This window comes from Gadus morhua, unplaced genomic scaffold, assembly GCF_902167405.1.
Source record: "Gadus morhua unplaced genomic scaffold, gadMor3.0, whole genome shotgun sequence".
Lineage (NCBI taxonomy): Eukaryota > Metazoa > Chordata > Actinopteri > Gadiformes > Gadidae > Gadus > Gadus morhua.
In genome coordinates this window covers 64,907-79,522 of record NW_021963964.1, presented here as the reverse complement: position 1 = coordinate 79,522, position 14,616 = coordinate 64,907, and positions in this window count along the sequence as shown.

The window sequence follows — 14,616 nt, the reverse complement described above, 5'->3', positions numbered from 1 at the left end:
TTGGACTCAACTCAACGTGTAGAGGCTAAATAACATGTCATTTGTCACAAATTTCTATCGGGAAGCAAATCAATAGCTGCTCATTATTGATTAAGGCCTCCAATTTCGACAGCTAATTACTACCATTAAACATGTTCGAATATGCTCATGTGTGGCACCGTTGCAATCGCCTGGAAGCGTAGATGTTGAAGGACACCTTGTTCTCCCTCTTACGTCACCGGGAAGATATTTACATGCTTTTGATTGACTAATGAATTGATTCAGCTATTCCCCCAGAAGTCTGGGGTCAAAAGGTCAAAAGGAGCCGGCACCACGCCGCTTATGAGTCAAAAGTTAATGTGTATTTCTCTCATACATTTTGTCATTATTAAAGAGAGGCCTGATTCTCAGATATGCAGGTTGGATGGCTACGGTGTAGGTCTGGGAATAACTTCAGGCCAAAATCTTGCAAGCGAGCCGCTGGGTGCAGGTGCAACGAGATGGAGCACTTGCTGAGTCATTTCCTGTAGGACCGGAGCCACAGGTTGAAGCGTATGCGTCCTTTGAGACCCCCTTTGATATATAAGAGACCTCAAAGTAAAGCTTACTTAAATGTCGTCGACCCAGTCACCTATTGCATCACTTCCTTTAGGGCTTCGGCCTCCTAATTGATCATTGTAGTATAATTGAATGCCCTCTTTCATATATATGATACCTCCACCACTGGGACGTGGCAACAATTCTCCAAATCCATATGGGGAGGGGGGGGTGATGCTTGTGGACAGTAGGGTTGTACACTAGACATAAATAGGAAGAAAACTCAGGAGAAGGAATGACCTCTCATAAATATTTATTTAATAAATAAAACAAATAACCCTGCCTCGTTAAATCAATGAGCTTGGTGTTTTGCTTTCAAAAATAGGTTATAGAAGAAGTCTAAACTGCAGAAAATAAAAACATCCAAGCTGCCTTTTAAGGATACCTTGGAATATCCGTCTATTTTTTAACCATCGGACACTAGTTTACGACAAAAACAACACAAATCACGGCAGCTCATTTGCCGCGTGGTTTTTAGAGCCATGTAAGGATTAGAGGGGCTGGTGGATAGCAACCACCATAGCAACCATGACGGTCAAGTGACTGGATTCAGCCCCGTTGAAAAAAATAGAATACCACCCTCAGGAGATTAATGATATTTAAATGATTATGACCATGAAGTCTTTATTTGCATGGGTTTACATTTCGTTCTGTGTAGCATGGAAAAATCGGAGAAACACTCCCATTCGGAATGCATTGGTTTACATTTCTTTCTTTGGAGCACAGTTATTTTTATTTATTTTCAGTTTTTGAGGAGGTGCTTCAAAGATGCTAATTTTTCTGCAATAATCCAAAATCAAATGGAAAAACCCGTTGGCTTTTTGTCAAGGGAACCCAGGGCGACGCTCACTTCCGGGTTGGCCAACACACGTCATCCCTCCACCACTATACTGTAATAACGCATGTTGAAGTTGAATGATAATGAATTAATTTATTCTTTATTCTGCCTTAGTATTTATATATTTGGCAGCGAAATGCAGTGTGTGTGTGTGTGTGTGTGTGTGTGTGTGTGTGTGTGTGTGTGTGTGTGTGTGTGTGTGTGTGTGTGTGTGTGTGTGTGTGTGCGTGTGTGTGTGTGTATAACACGCTATTTTATGTTGAAATGCGACGTAATCCAGTGTTCACGAAAACGTACGTGTTTCTAACAAGATGATATCATTAAAAGTTACATAAAGTAACGGTTTAATAACACAAAAGCAGGAAACACGTGAGCTGCATTTCCCATTCAGATAATAAAGATTAATAAAGATCACACACATTCACTGACTGAGGATTATTCAAGGGAAAAGTACATTTCTCGCTAGAAATGTCATTAGAAACACGTTAAATGGTGAATCTGTCCTAAAATATTGCATCTCCCATTCAGTTAATGCTGGGTTTTTCGTATCATATGCACGCGAAATGGACGTATCCGCCCTCCACAGTAGTTAATGCTGGGTTTTGCGTATCGTATGCACACGAAATGGTCATTTGGCGTATGTAGGCTACTGCACGCATCTTGAAAGTGTCAAACCGTGCGCTGTCATATTCTTAGTTATCACAGACAATTTTTAACAATAAATGTTCTGTACGGAGCTCCTTAAGGGACAATAGGGAGAAAGCTCCCGGACAGAACATTAGATGGAAGTCGTGCTTAGTGACAAATCACGACAAATACTTCCAATTGATATGCATGAGTTTGAAAATTTTGCTTTTTGACACGAACATTTAGAAAATACGTGTACCTGATCACGTTTCAATAGATTAAATAACGTGACAGTGTCACCTATTTTCGTGAGCCCGGGATGCCTGTACGCCGGCCATTATCGCCCGATGAAATATTCTTCGTCATATCTATCAAACCAAACATCCTTCACATTCGCCGAACGACGATTATGAAAGTAAAATGCACATTTCTCGCTAAAAATGTTTACATAAACACTTTTAATGGTGTAACTATTCTAAAATATCATATTTTCCACCCAGGATAAAAAGTATGTCCGCCATTTTCACAGAAGAATATCCTAAAAAACTATCCAATAGGAAAGATGCTCACATCGTCTATTAGAGACGTAGTGAGGCACCCCCCATTCCGTATGCAGAAGACGCCGAAGGGTACCTTTACCGTCACCGACCGAATAAAAAGGGTACCTTTCCCGTCAGTCACCGACGCTAAAGGGCCTTTGCCAACAGTCGGTATTTGACGTTCTCGGAGTGAGACTGTGTTGTCGACAGATATTCGGCCATTCATTTCCTATGGGAAATTGCTTTTTGCTCAATAGCTTCCGAGTTATAGGACCCAGAGGCCCCAGACCAATGTTTACCTGTTCTACTATGTGGTACTAACAACACACACCTCACTAAAAATTAATATTTTGCTCCTCCTATTTTATTTAAATATTTTAAGAATCCCATTAGTTTCCTATGGGAAATTGCTTTTTGCTCAATAGCTTCCGAGTTATAGGAGCCAGTGGCCCCAGACCAATGTTGACCTGTCCTACTATGTGGTACTAACAACACACACCTCACTAAAAATTAATATTTTGCTCCTCCTATTTTATTTAAATATTTTAAGAATCCCATTAGTTTCCTATGGGAAATTGCTTTTTGCTCAATAGCTTCCGAGTTATAGGACCCAGAGGCCCCAGACCAATGTTTACCTGTTCTACTATGTGGTACTAACAACACACACCTCACTAAAAATAAATATTTTGCTCCTCCTATTTTATTTAAATATTTTAAGAATCCCATTCATTTCCTATGGGAAATTGCTTTTTGCTCAATAGCTTCCGAGTTATAGGACCCAGAGGCCCCAGACCAATGTTGACCTGTCCTACTATGTGGTACTAACAACACACACCTCACTAAAAATTAATATTTTGCTCCTCCTATTTTATTTAAATATTTTAAGAATCCCATTCGTTTCCTATGGAAAACGGCTTTTTGCTCAATAGCTTCCGAGTTATAGGACCCAGAGGCCCCAGACCAATGTTGACCTGTCCTACTATGTGGTACTAACAACACACACCTCACTAAAAATTAATATTTTGCTCCCCCTATTTTATTTAAATATTTTAAGAATCCCATTCATTTCCTATGGAAAACGGCTTTTTGCTCAATAGCTTCCGAGTTATAGGACCCAGAGGCCCCAGACCAATGTTTACCTGTTCTACTATGTGGTACTAACAACACACACCTCACTAAAAATAAATATTTTGCTCCTCCTATTTTATTTAAATATTTTAAGAATCCCATTAGTTTCCTATGGGAAATTGCTTTTTGCTCAATAGCTTCCGAGTTATAGGAGCCAGTGGCCCCAGACCAATGTTGACCTGTCCTACTATGTGGTACTAACAACACACACCTCACTAAAAAATAATATTTTGCTCCTCCTATTTTATTTAAATATTTTAAGAATCCCATTCATTTCCTATGGGAAATTGCTTTTTGCTCAATAGCTTCCGAGTTATAGGACCCAGAGGCCCCAGACCAATGTTTACCTGTTCTACTATGTGGTACTAACAACACACACCTCACTAAAAATTAATATTTTGCTCCTCCTATTTTATTTAAATATTTTAAGAATCCCATTAGTTTCCTATGGGAAATTGCTTTTTGCTCAATAGCTTCCGAGTTATAGGAGCCAGTGGCCCCAGACCAATGTTGACCTGTCCTACTATGTGGTACTAACAACACACACCTCACTAAAAATTAATATTTTGCTCCTCCTATTTTATTTAAATATTTTAAGAATCCCATTCATTTCCTATGGGAAATTGCTTTTTGCTCAATAGCTTCCGAGTTATAGGACCCAGAGGCCCCAGACCAATGTTGACCTGTCCTACTATGTGGTACTAACAACACACACCTCACTAAAAATTAATATTTTGCTCCTCCTATTTTATTTAAATATTTTAAGAATCCCATTCGTTTCCTATGGAAAACGGCTTTTTGCTCAATAGCTTCCGAGTTATAGGACCCAGAGGCCCCAGACCAATGTTGACCTGTCCTACTATGTGGTACTAACAACACACACCTCACTAAAAATTAATATTTTGCTCCCCCTATTTTATTTAAATATTTTAAGAATCCCATTCATTTCCTATGGAAAACGGCTTTTTGCTCAATAGCTTCCGAGTTATAGGACCCAGAGGCCCCAGACCAATGTTTACCTGTTCTACTATGTGGTACTAACAACACACACCTCACTAAAAATAAATATTTTGCTCCTCCTATTTTATTTAAATATTTTAAGAATCCCATTAGTTTCCTATGGGAAATTGCTTTTTGCTCAATAGCTTCCGAGTTATAGGAGCCAGTGGCCCCAGACCAATGTTGACCTGTCCTACTATGTGGTACTAACAACACACACCTCACTAAAAAATAATATTTTGCTCCTCCTATTTTATTTAAATATTTTAAGAATCCCATTCATTTCCTATGGGAAATTGCTTTTTGCTCAATAGCTTCCGAGTTATAGGACCCAGAGGCCCCAGACCAATGTTTACCTGTTCTACTATGTGGTACTAACAACACACACCTCACTAAAAATTAATATTTTGCTCCTCCTATTTTATTTAAATATTTTAAGAATCCCATTAGTTTCCTATGGGAAATTGCTTTTTGCTCAATAGCTTCCGAGTTATAGGAGCCAGTGGCCCCAGACCAATGTTGACCTGTCCTACTATGTGGTACTAACAACACACACCTCACTAAAAATTAATATTTTGCTCCTCCTATTTTATTTAAATATTTTAAGAATCCCATTAGTTTCCTATGGGAAATTGCTTTTTGCTCAATAGCTTCCGAGTTATAGGACCCAGAGGCCCCAGACCAATGTTTACCTGTTCTACTATGTGGTACTAACAACACACACCTCACTAAAAATAAATATTTTGCTCCTCCTATTTTATTTAAATATTTTAAGAATCCCATTCATTTCCTATGGGAAATTGCTTTTTGCTCAATAGCTTCCGAGTTATAGGACCCAGAGGCCCCAGACCAATGTTGACCTGTCCTACTATGTGGTACTAACAACACACACCTCACTAAAAATTAATATTTTGCTCCTCCTATTTTATTTAAATATTTTAAGAATCCCATTCGTTTCCTATGGAAAACGGCTTTTTGCTCAATAGCTTCCGAGTTATAGGACCCAGAGGCCCCAGACCAATGTTGACCTGTCCTACTATGTGGTACTAACAACACACACCTCACTAAAAATTAATATTTTGCTCCCCCTATTTTATTTAAATATTTTAAGAATCCCATTCATTTCCTATGGAAAACGGCTTTTTGCTCAATAGCTTCCGAGTTATAGGACCCAGAGGCCCCAGACCAATGTTTACCTGTTCTACTATGTGGTACTAACAACACACACCTCACTAAAAATAAATATTTTGCTCCTCCTATTTTATTTAAATATTTTAAGAATCCCATTAGTTTCCTATGGGAAATTGCTTTTTGCTCAATAGCTTCCGAGTTATAGGAGCCAGTGGCCCCAGACCAATGTTGACCTGTCCTACTATGTGGTACTAACAACACACACCTCACTAAAAAATAATATTTTGCTCCTCCTATTTTATTTAAATATTTTAAGAATCCCATTCATTTCCTATGGGAAATTGCTTTTTGCTCAATAGCTTCCGAGTTATAGGACCCAGAGGCCCCAGACCAATGTTTACCTGTTCTACTATGTGGTACTAACAACACACACCTCACTAAAAATTAATATTTTGCTCCTCCTATTTTATTTAAATATTTTAAGAATCCCATTAGTTTCCTATGGGAAATTGCTTTTTGCTCAATAGCTTCCGAGTTATAGGAGCCAGTGGCCCCAGACCAATGTTGACCTGTCCTACTATGTGGTACTAACAACACACACCTCACTAAAAATTAATATTTTGCTCCTCCTATTTTATTTAAATATTTTAAGAATCCCATTCATTTCCTATGGGAAATTGCTTTTTGCTCAATAGCTTCCGAGTTATAGGACCCAGAGGCCCCAGACCAATGTTGACCTGTCCTACTATGTGGTACTAACAACACACACCTCACTAAAAATTAATATTTTGCTCCTCCTATTTTATTTAAATATTTTAAGAATCCCATTCGTTTCCTATGGAAAACGGCTTTTTGCTCAATAGCTTCCGAGTTATAGGACCCAGAGGCCCCAGACCAATGTTGACCTGTCCTACTATGTGGTACTAACAACACACACCTCACTAAAAATTAATATTTTGCTCCCCCTATTTTATTTAAATATTTTAAGAATCCCATTCATTTCCTATGGAAAACGGCTTTTTGCTCAATAGCTTCCGAGTTATAGGACCCAGAGGCCCCAGACCAATGTTTACCTGTTCTACTATGTGGTACTAACAACACACACCTCACTAAAAATAAATATTTTGCTCCTCCTATTTTATTTAAATATTTTAAGAATCCCATTAGTTTCCTATGGGAAATTGCTTTTTGCTCAATAGCTTCCGAGTTATAGGAGCCAGTGGCCCCAGACCAATGTTGACCTGTCCTACTATGTGGTACTAACAACACACACCTCACTAAAAAATAATATTTTGCTCCTCCTATTTTATTTAAATATTTTAAGAATCCCATTCATTTCCTATGGGAAATTGCTTTTTGCTCAATAGCTTCCGAGTTATAGGACCCAGAGGCCCCAGACCAATGTTTACCTGTTCTACTATGTGGTACTAACAACACACACCTCACTAAAAATTAATATTTTGCTCCTCCTATTTTATTTAAATATTTTAAGAATCCCATTAGTTTCCTATGGGAAATTGCTTTTTGCTCAATAGCTTCCGAGTTATAGGAGCCAGTGGCCCCAGACCAATGTTGACCTGTCCTACTATGTGGTACTAACAACACACACCTCACTAAAAATTAATATTTTGCTCCTCCTATTTTATTTAAATATTTTAAGAATCCCATTAGTTTCCTATGGGAAATTGCTTTTTGCTCAATAGCTTCCGAGTTATAGGACCCAGAGGCCCCAGACCAATGTTTACCTGTTCTACTATGTGGTACTAACAACACACACCTCACTAAAAATTAATATTTTGCTCCTCCTATTTTATTTAAATATTTTAAGAATCCCATTCATTTCCTATGGGAAATTGCTTTTTGCTCAATAGCTTCCGAGTTATAGGACCCAGAGGCCCCAGACCAATGTTGACCTGTCCTACTATGTGGTACTAACAACACACACCTCACTAAAAATTAATATTTTGCTCCTCCTATTTTATTTAAATATTTTAAGAATCCCATTCGTTTCCTATGGAAAACGGCTTTTTGCTCAATAGCTTCCGAGTTATAGGACCCAGAGGCCCCAGACCAATGTTGACCTGTCCTACTATGTGGTACTAACAACACACACCTCACTAAAAATTAATATTTTGCTCCCCCTATTTTATTTAAATATTTTAAGAATCCCATTCATTTCCTATGGAAAACGGCTTTTTGCTCAATAGCTTCCGAGTTATAGGACCCAGAGGCCCCAGACCAATGTTTACCTGTTCTACTATGTGGTACTAACAACACACACCTCACTAAAAATTAATATTTTGCTCCTCCTATTTTATTTAAATATTTTAAGAATCCCATTAGTTTCCTATGGGAAATTGCTTTTTGCTCAATAGCTTCCGAGTTATAGGAGCCAGTGGCCCCAGACCAATGTTGACCTGTCCTACTATGTGGTACTAACAACACACACCTCACTAAAAATTAATATTTTGCTCCTCCTATTTTATTTAAATATTTTAAGAATCCCATTCATTTCCTATGGAAAACGGCTTTTTGCTCAATAGCTTCCGAGTTATGGGACCCAGAGGTCCCAGACCAATGTGGACCTGTCCTACAATGTGGTAATAACAACACACACCTCACTAAAAAATAATATTTTGCTCCTCCTATTTTATTTAAATATTTTAAGAATCCCATTCATTTCCTATGGGAAATTGCTTTTTGCTCAATAGCTTCCGAGTTATAGGACCCAGAGGCCCCAGACCAATGTTTACCTGTTCTACTATGTGGTACTAACAACACACACCTCACTAAAAATTAATATTTTGCTCCTCCTATTTTATTTAAATATTTTAAGAATCCCATTAGTTTCCTATGGGAAATTGCTTTTTGCTCAATAGCTTCCGAGTTATAGGAGCCAGTGGCCCCAGACCAATGTTGACCTGTCCTACTATGTGGTACTAACAACACACACCTCACTAAAAATTAATATTTTGCTCCTCCTATTTTATTTAAATATTTTAAGAATCCCATTCATTTCCTATGGAAAACGGCTTTTTGCTCAATAGCTTCCGAGTTATGGGACCCAGAGGTCCCAGACCAATGTGGACCTGTCCTACAATGTGGTAATAACAACACACACCTCACTAAAAATAAATATTTTGCACCTCCTATTTTATTGAAATATTTTAAGAATCCCATTCATTTCCTATGGAAAACGGCTTTTTGCTCAATAGCTTCCGAGTTATGGGACCCAGAGGCCCCAGACCAATGTTGACCTGTCCTACTATGTGGTACTAACAACACACACCTCACTAAAAATTAATATTTTGCTCCTCCTATTTTATTTAAATATTTTAAGAATCCCATTCGTTTCCTATGGAAAACGGCTTTTTGCTCAATAGCTTCCGAGTTATAGGACCCAGAGGCCCCAGACCAATGTTGACCTGTCCTACTATGTGGTACTAACAACACACACCTCACTAAAAATTAATATTTTGCTCCCCCTATTTTATTTAAATATTTTAAGAATCCCATTCATTTCCTATGGAAAACGGCTTTTTGCTCAATAGCTTCCGAGTTATAGGACCCAGAGGCCCCAGACCAATGTTTACCTGTTCTACTATGTGGTACTAACAACACACACCTCACTAAAAATAAATATTTTGCTCCTCCTATTTTATTTAAATATTTTAAGAATCCCATTCGTTTCCTATGGGAAATTGCTTTTTGCTCAATAGCTTCCGAGTTATAGGACCCAGAGGCCCCAGACCAATGTTGACCTGTCCTACTATGTGGTACTAACAACACACACCTCACTAAAAATAAATATTTTGCTCCTCCTATTTTATTTAAATATTTTAAGAATCCCATTCGTTTCCTATGGGAAATTGCTTTTTGCTCAATAGCTTCCGAGTTATAGGAGCCAGTGGCCCCAGACCAATGTTGACCTGTCCTACTATGTGGTACTAACAACACACACCTCACTAAAAAATAATATTTTGCTCCTCCTATTTTATTTAAATATTTTAAGAATCCCATTCATTTCCTATGGGAAATTGCTTTTTGCTCAATAGCTTCCGAGTTATAGGACCCAGAGGCCCCAGACCAATGTTTACCTGTTCTACTATGTGGTACTAACAACACACACCTCACTAAAAATTAATATTTTGCTCCTCCTATTTTATTTAAATATTTTAAGAATCCCATTAGTTTCCTATGGGAAATTGCTTTTTGCTCAATAGCTTCCGAGTTATAGGAGCCAGTGGCCCCAGACCAATGTTGACCTGTCCTACTATGTGGTACTAACAACACACACCTCACTAAAAATTAATATTTTGCTCCTCCTATTTTATTTAAATATTTTAAGAATCCCATTCGTTTCCTATGGAAAACGGCTTTTTGCTCAATAGCTTCCGAGTTATAGGACCCAGAGGCCCCAGACCAATGTTGACCTGTCCTACTATGTGGTACTAACAACACACACCTCACTAAAAATTAATATTTTGCTCCCCCTATTTTATTTAAATATTTTAAGAATCCCATTCATTTCCTATGGAAAACGGCTTTTTGCTCAATAGCTTCCGAGTTATAGGACCCAGAGGCCCCAGACCAATGTTTACCTGTTCTACTATGTGGTACTAACAACACACACCTCACTAAAAATTAATATTTTGCTCCTCCTATTTTATTTAAATATTTTAAGAATCCCATTAGTTTCCTATGGGAAATTGCTTTTTGCTCAATAGCTTCCGAGTTATAGGAGCCAGTGGCCCCAGACCAATGTTGACCTGTCCTACTATGTGGTACTAACAACACACACCTCACTAAAAATTAATATTTTGCTCCTCCTATTTTATTTAAATATTTTAAGAATCCCATTCATTTCCTATGGAAAACGGCTTTTTGCTCAATAGCTTCCGAGTTATGGGACCCAGAGGTCCCAGACCAATGTGGACCTGTCCTACAATGTGGTAATAACAACACACACCTCACTAAAAATAAATATTTTGCACCTCCTATTTTATTGAAATATTTTAAGAATCCCATTCATTTCCTATGGAAAACGGCTTTTTGCTCAATAGCTTCCGAGTTATGGGACCCAGAGGCCCCAGACCAATGTTGACCTGTCCTACTATGTGGTACTAACAACACACACCTCACTAAAAATTAATATTTTGCTCCTCCTATTTTATTTAAATATTTTAAGAATCCCATTCGTTTCCTATGGAAAACGGCTTTTTGCTCAATAGCTTCCGAGTTATAGGACCCAGAGGCCCCAGACCAATGTTGACCTGTCCTACTATGTGGTACTAACAACACACACCTCACTAAAAATTAATATTTTGCTCCCCCTATTTTATTTAAATATTTTAAGAATCCCATTCATTTCCTATGGAAAACGGCTTTTTGCTCAATAGCTTCCGAGTTATAGGACCCAGAGGCCCCAGACCAATGTTTACCTGTTCTACTATGTGGTACTAACAACACACACCTCACTAAAAATAAATATTTTGCTCCTCCTATTTTATTTAAATATTTTAAGAATCCCATTCGTTTCCTATTGGAAATTGCTTTTTGCTCAATAGCTTCCGAGTTATAGGACCCAGAGGCCCCAGACCAATGTTGACCTGTCCTACTATGTGGTACTAACAACACACACCTCACTAAAAATAAATATTTTGCTCCTCCTATTTTATTTAAATATTTTAAGAATCCCATTCGTTTCCTATGGGAAATTGCTTTTTGCTCAATAGCTTCCGAGTTATAGGAGCCAGTGGCCCCAGACCAATGTTGACCTGTCCTACTATGTGGTACTAACAACACACACCTCACTAAAAAATAATATTTTGCTCCTCCTATTTTATTTAAATATTTTAAGAATCCCATTCATTTCCTATGGGAAATTGCTTTTTGCTCAATAGCTTCCGAGTTATAGGACCCAGAGGCCCCAGACCAATGTTTACCTGTTCTACTATGTGGTACTAACAACACACACCTCACTAAAAATTAATATTTTGCTCCTCCTATTTTATTTAAATATTTTAAGAATCCCATTAGTTTCCTATGGGAAATTGCTTTTTGCTCAATAGCTTCCGAGTTATAGGAGCCAGTGGCCCCAGACCAATGTTGACCTGTCCTACTATGTGGTACTAACAACACACACCTCACTAAAAATTAATATTTTGCTCCTCCTATTTTATTTAAATATTTTAAGAATCCCATTCGTTTCCTATGGAAAACGGCTTTTTGCTCAATAGCTTCCGAGTTATAGGACCCAGAGGCCCCAGACCAATGTTGACCTGTCCTACTATGTGGTACTAACAACACACACCTCACTAAAAATTAATATTTTGCTCCCCCTATTTTATTTAAATATTTTAAGAATCCCATTCATTTCCTATGGAAAACGGCTTTTTGCTCAATAGCTTCCGAGTTATAGGACCCAGAGGCCCCAGACCAATGTTTACCTGTTCTACTATGTGGTACTAACAACACACACCTCACTAAAAATTAATATTTTGCTCCTCCTATTTTATTTAAATATTTTAAGAATCCCATTCGTTTCCTATGGGAAATTGCTTTTTGCTCAATAGCTTCCGAGTTATAGGAGCCAGTGGCCCCAGACCAATGTTGACCTGTCCTACTATGTGGTACTAACAACACACACCTCACTAAAAATTAATATTTTGCTCCTCCTATTTTATTTAAATATTTTAAGAATCCCATTCATTTCCTATGGAAAACGGCTTTTTGCTCAATAGCTTCCGAGTTATGGGACCCAGAGGTCCCAGACCAATGTGGACCTGTCCTACAATGTGGTAATAACAACACACACCTCACTAAAAATAAATATTTTGCACCTCCTATTTTATTGAAATATTTTAAGAATCCCATTCATTTCCTATGGAAAACGGCTTTTTGCTCAATAGCTTCCGAGTTATGGGACCCAGAGGCCCCAGACCAATGTTGACCTGTCCTACTATGTGGTACTAACAACACACACCTCACTAAAAATTAATATTTTGCTCCCCCTATTTTATTTAAATATTTTAAGAATCCCATTCATTTCCTATGGAAAACGGCTTTTTGCTCAATAGCTTCCGAGTTATAGGACCCAGAGGCCCCAGACCAATGTTTACCTGTTCTACTATGTGGTACTAACAACACACACCTCACTAAAAATAAATATTTTGCTCCTCCTATTTTATTTAAATATTTTAAGAATCCCATTCGTTTCCTATGGGAAATTGCTTTTTGCTCAATAGCTTCCGAGTTATAGGACCCAGAGGCCCCAGACCAATGTTGACCTGTCCTACTATGTGGTACTAACAACACACACCTCACTAAAAATAAATATTTTGCTCCTCCTATTTTATTTAAATATTTTAATAATCCCATTCGTTTCCTATGGGAAATTGCTTTTTGCTCAATAGCTTCCGAGTTATAGGAGCCAGTGGCCCCAGACCAATGTTGACCTGTCCTACTATGTGGTACTAACAACACACACCTCACTAAAAAATAATATTTTGCTCCTCCTATTTTATTTAAATATTTTAAGAATCCCATTCATTTCCTATGGGAAATTGCTTTTTGCTCAATAGCTTCCGAGTTATAGGACCCAGAGGCCCCAGACCAATGTTTACCTGTTCTACTATGTGGTACTAACAACACACACCTCACTAAAAATTAATATTTTGCTCCTCCTATTTTATTTAAATATTTTAAGAATCCCATTAGTTTCCTATGGGAAATTGCTTTTTGCTCAATAGCTTCCGAGTTATAGGAGCCAGTGGCCCCAGACCAATGTTGACCTGTCCTACTATGTGGTACTAACAACACACACCTCACTAAAAATTAATATTTTGCTCCTCCTATTTTATTTAAATATTTTAAGAATCCCATTCATTTCCTATGGAAAACGGCTTTTTGCTCAATAGCTTCCGAGTTATGGGACCCAGAGGTCCCAGACCAATGTGGACCTGTCCTACAATGTGGTAATAACAACACACACCTCACTAAAAATAAATATTTTGCACCTCCTATTTTATTGAAATATTTTAAGAATCCCATTCATTTCCTATGGAAAACGGCTTTTTGCTCAATAGCTTCCGAGTTATGGGACCCAGAGGCCCCAAACCAACGTGGACCTGTCCTACAATGTGGTAATAACAACACACACCTCACTAAAAATTAATATTTTGCTCCTCCTATTTTATTTAAATATTTTAAGAATCCCATTCATTTCCAATGGGAAATTGCTTTTTGCTCAATAGCTTCCGAGTTATGGGACCCAGAGGCCCCAGACCAATTTAGACCTGTTCTACTATGTGGTAATAACAACACACACCTCACTAAAAATTTATATTTTGCTCCTCCTATTTTGTTTAAATATTTTAAGAATCCCATTCATTTCCTATGGGAAATTGCTTTTTGCTCAATAGCTTCCGAGTTATAGGACTCAGAGGCCCCAGACCAATGTTGACCTGTCCTACTATGTGGTACTTACAACACACACCTCACTAAAAATTAATATTTTGCACCTCCAATTTTATTTGAATTTTTTAAAAATCCCATTCATTTCCTATGGAAAACGGCTTTTTGCTCAATAGCTTCCGAGTTATAGGAGCCAGTGGCCCCAGACCAATGTTGACCTGTCCTACTATGTGGTACTAACAACACACACCTCACTAAAAATTAATATTTTGCTCCTCCTATTTTATTTAAATATTTTAAGAATCCCATTCATTTCCTATGGAAAACGGCTTTTTGCTCAATAGCTTCCGAGTTATGGGACCC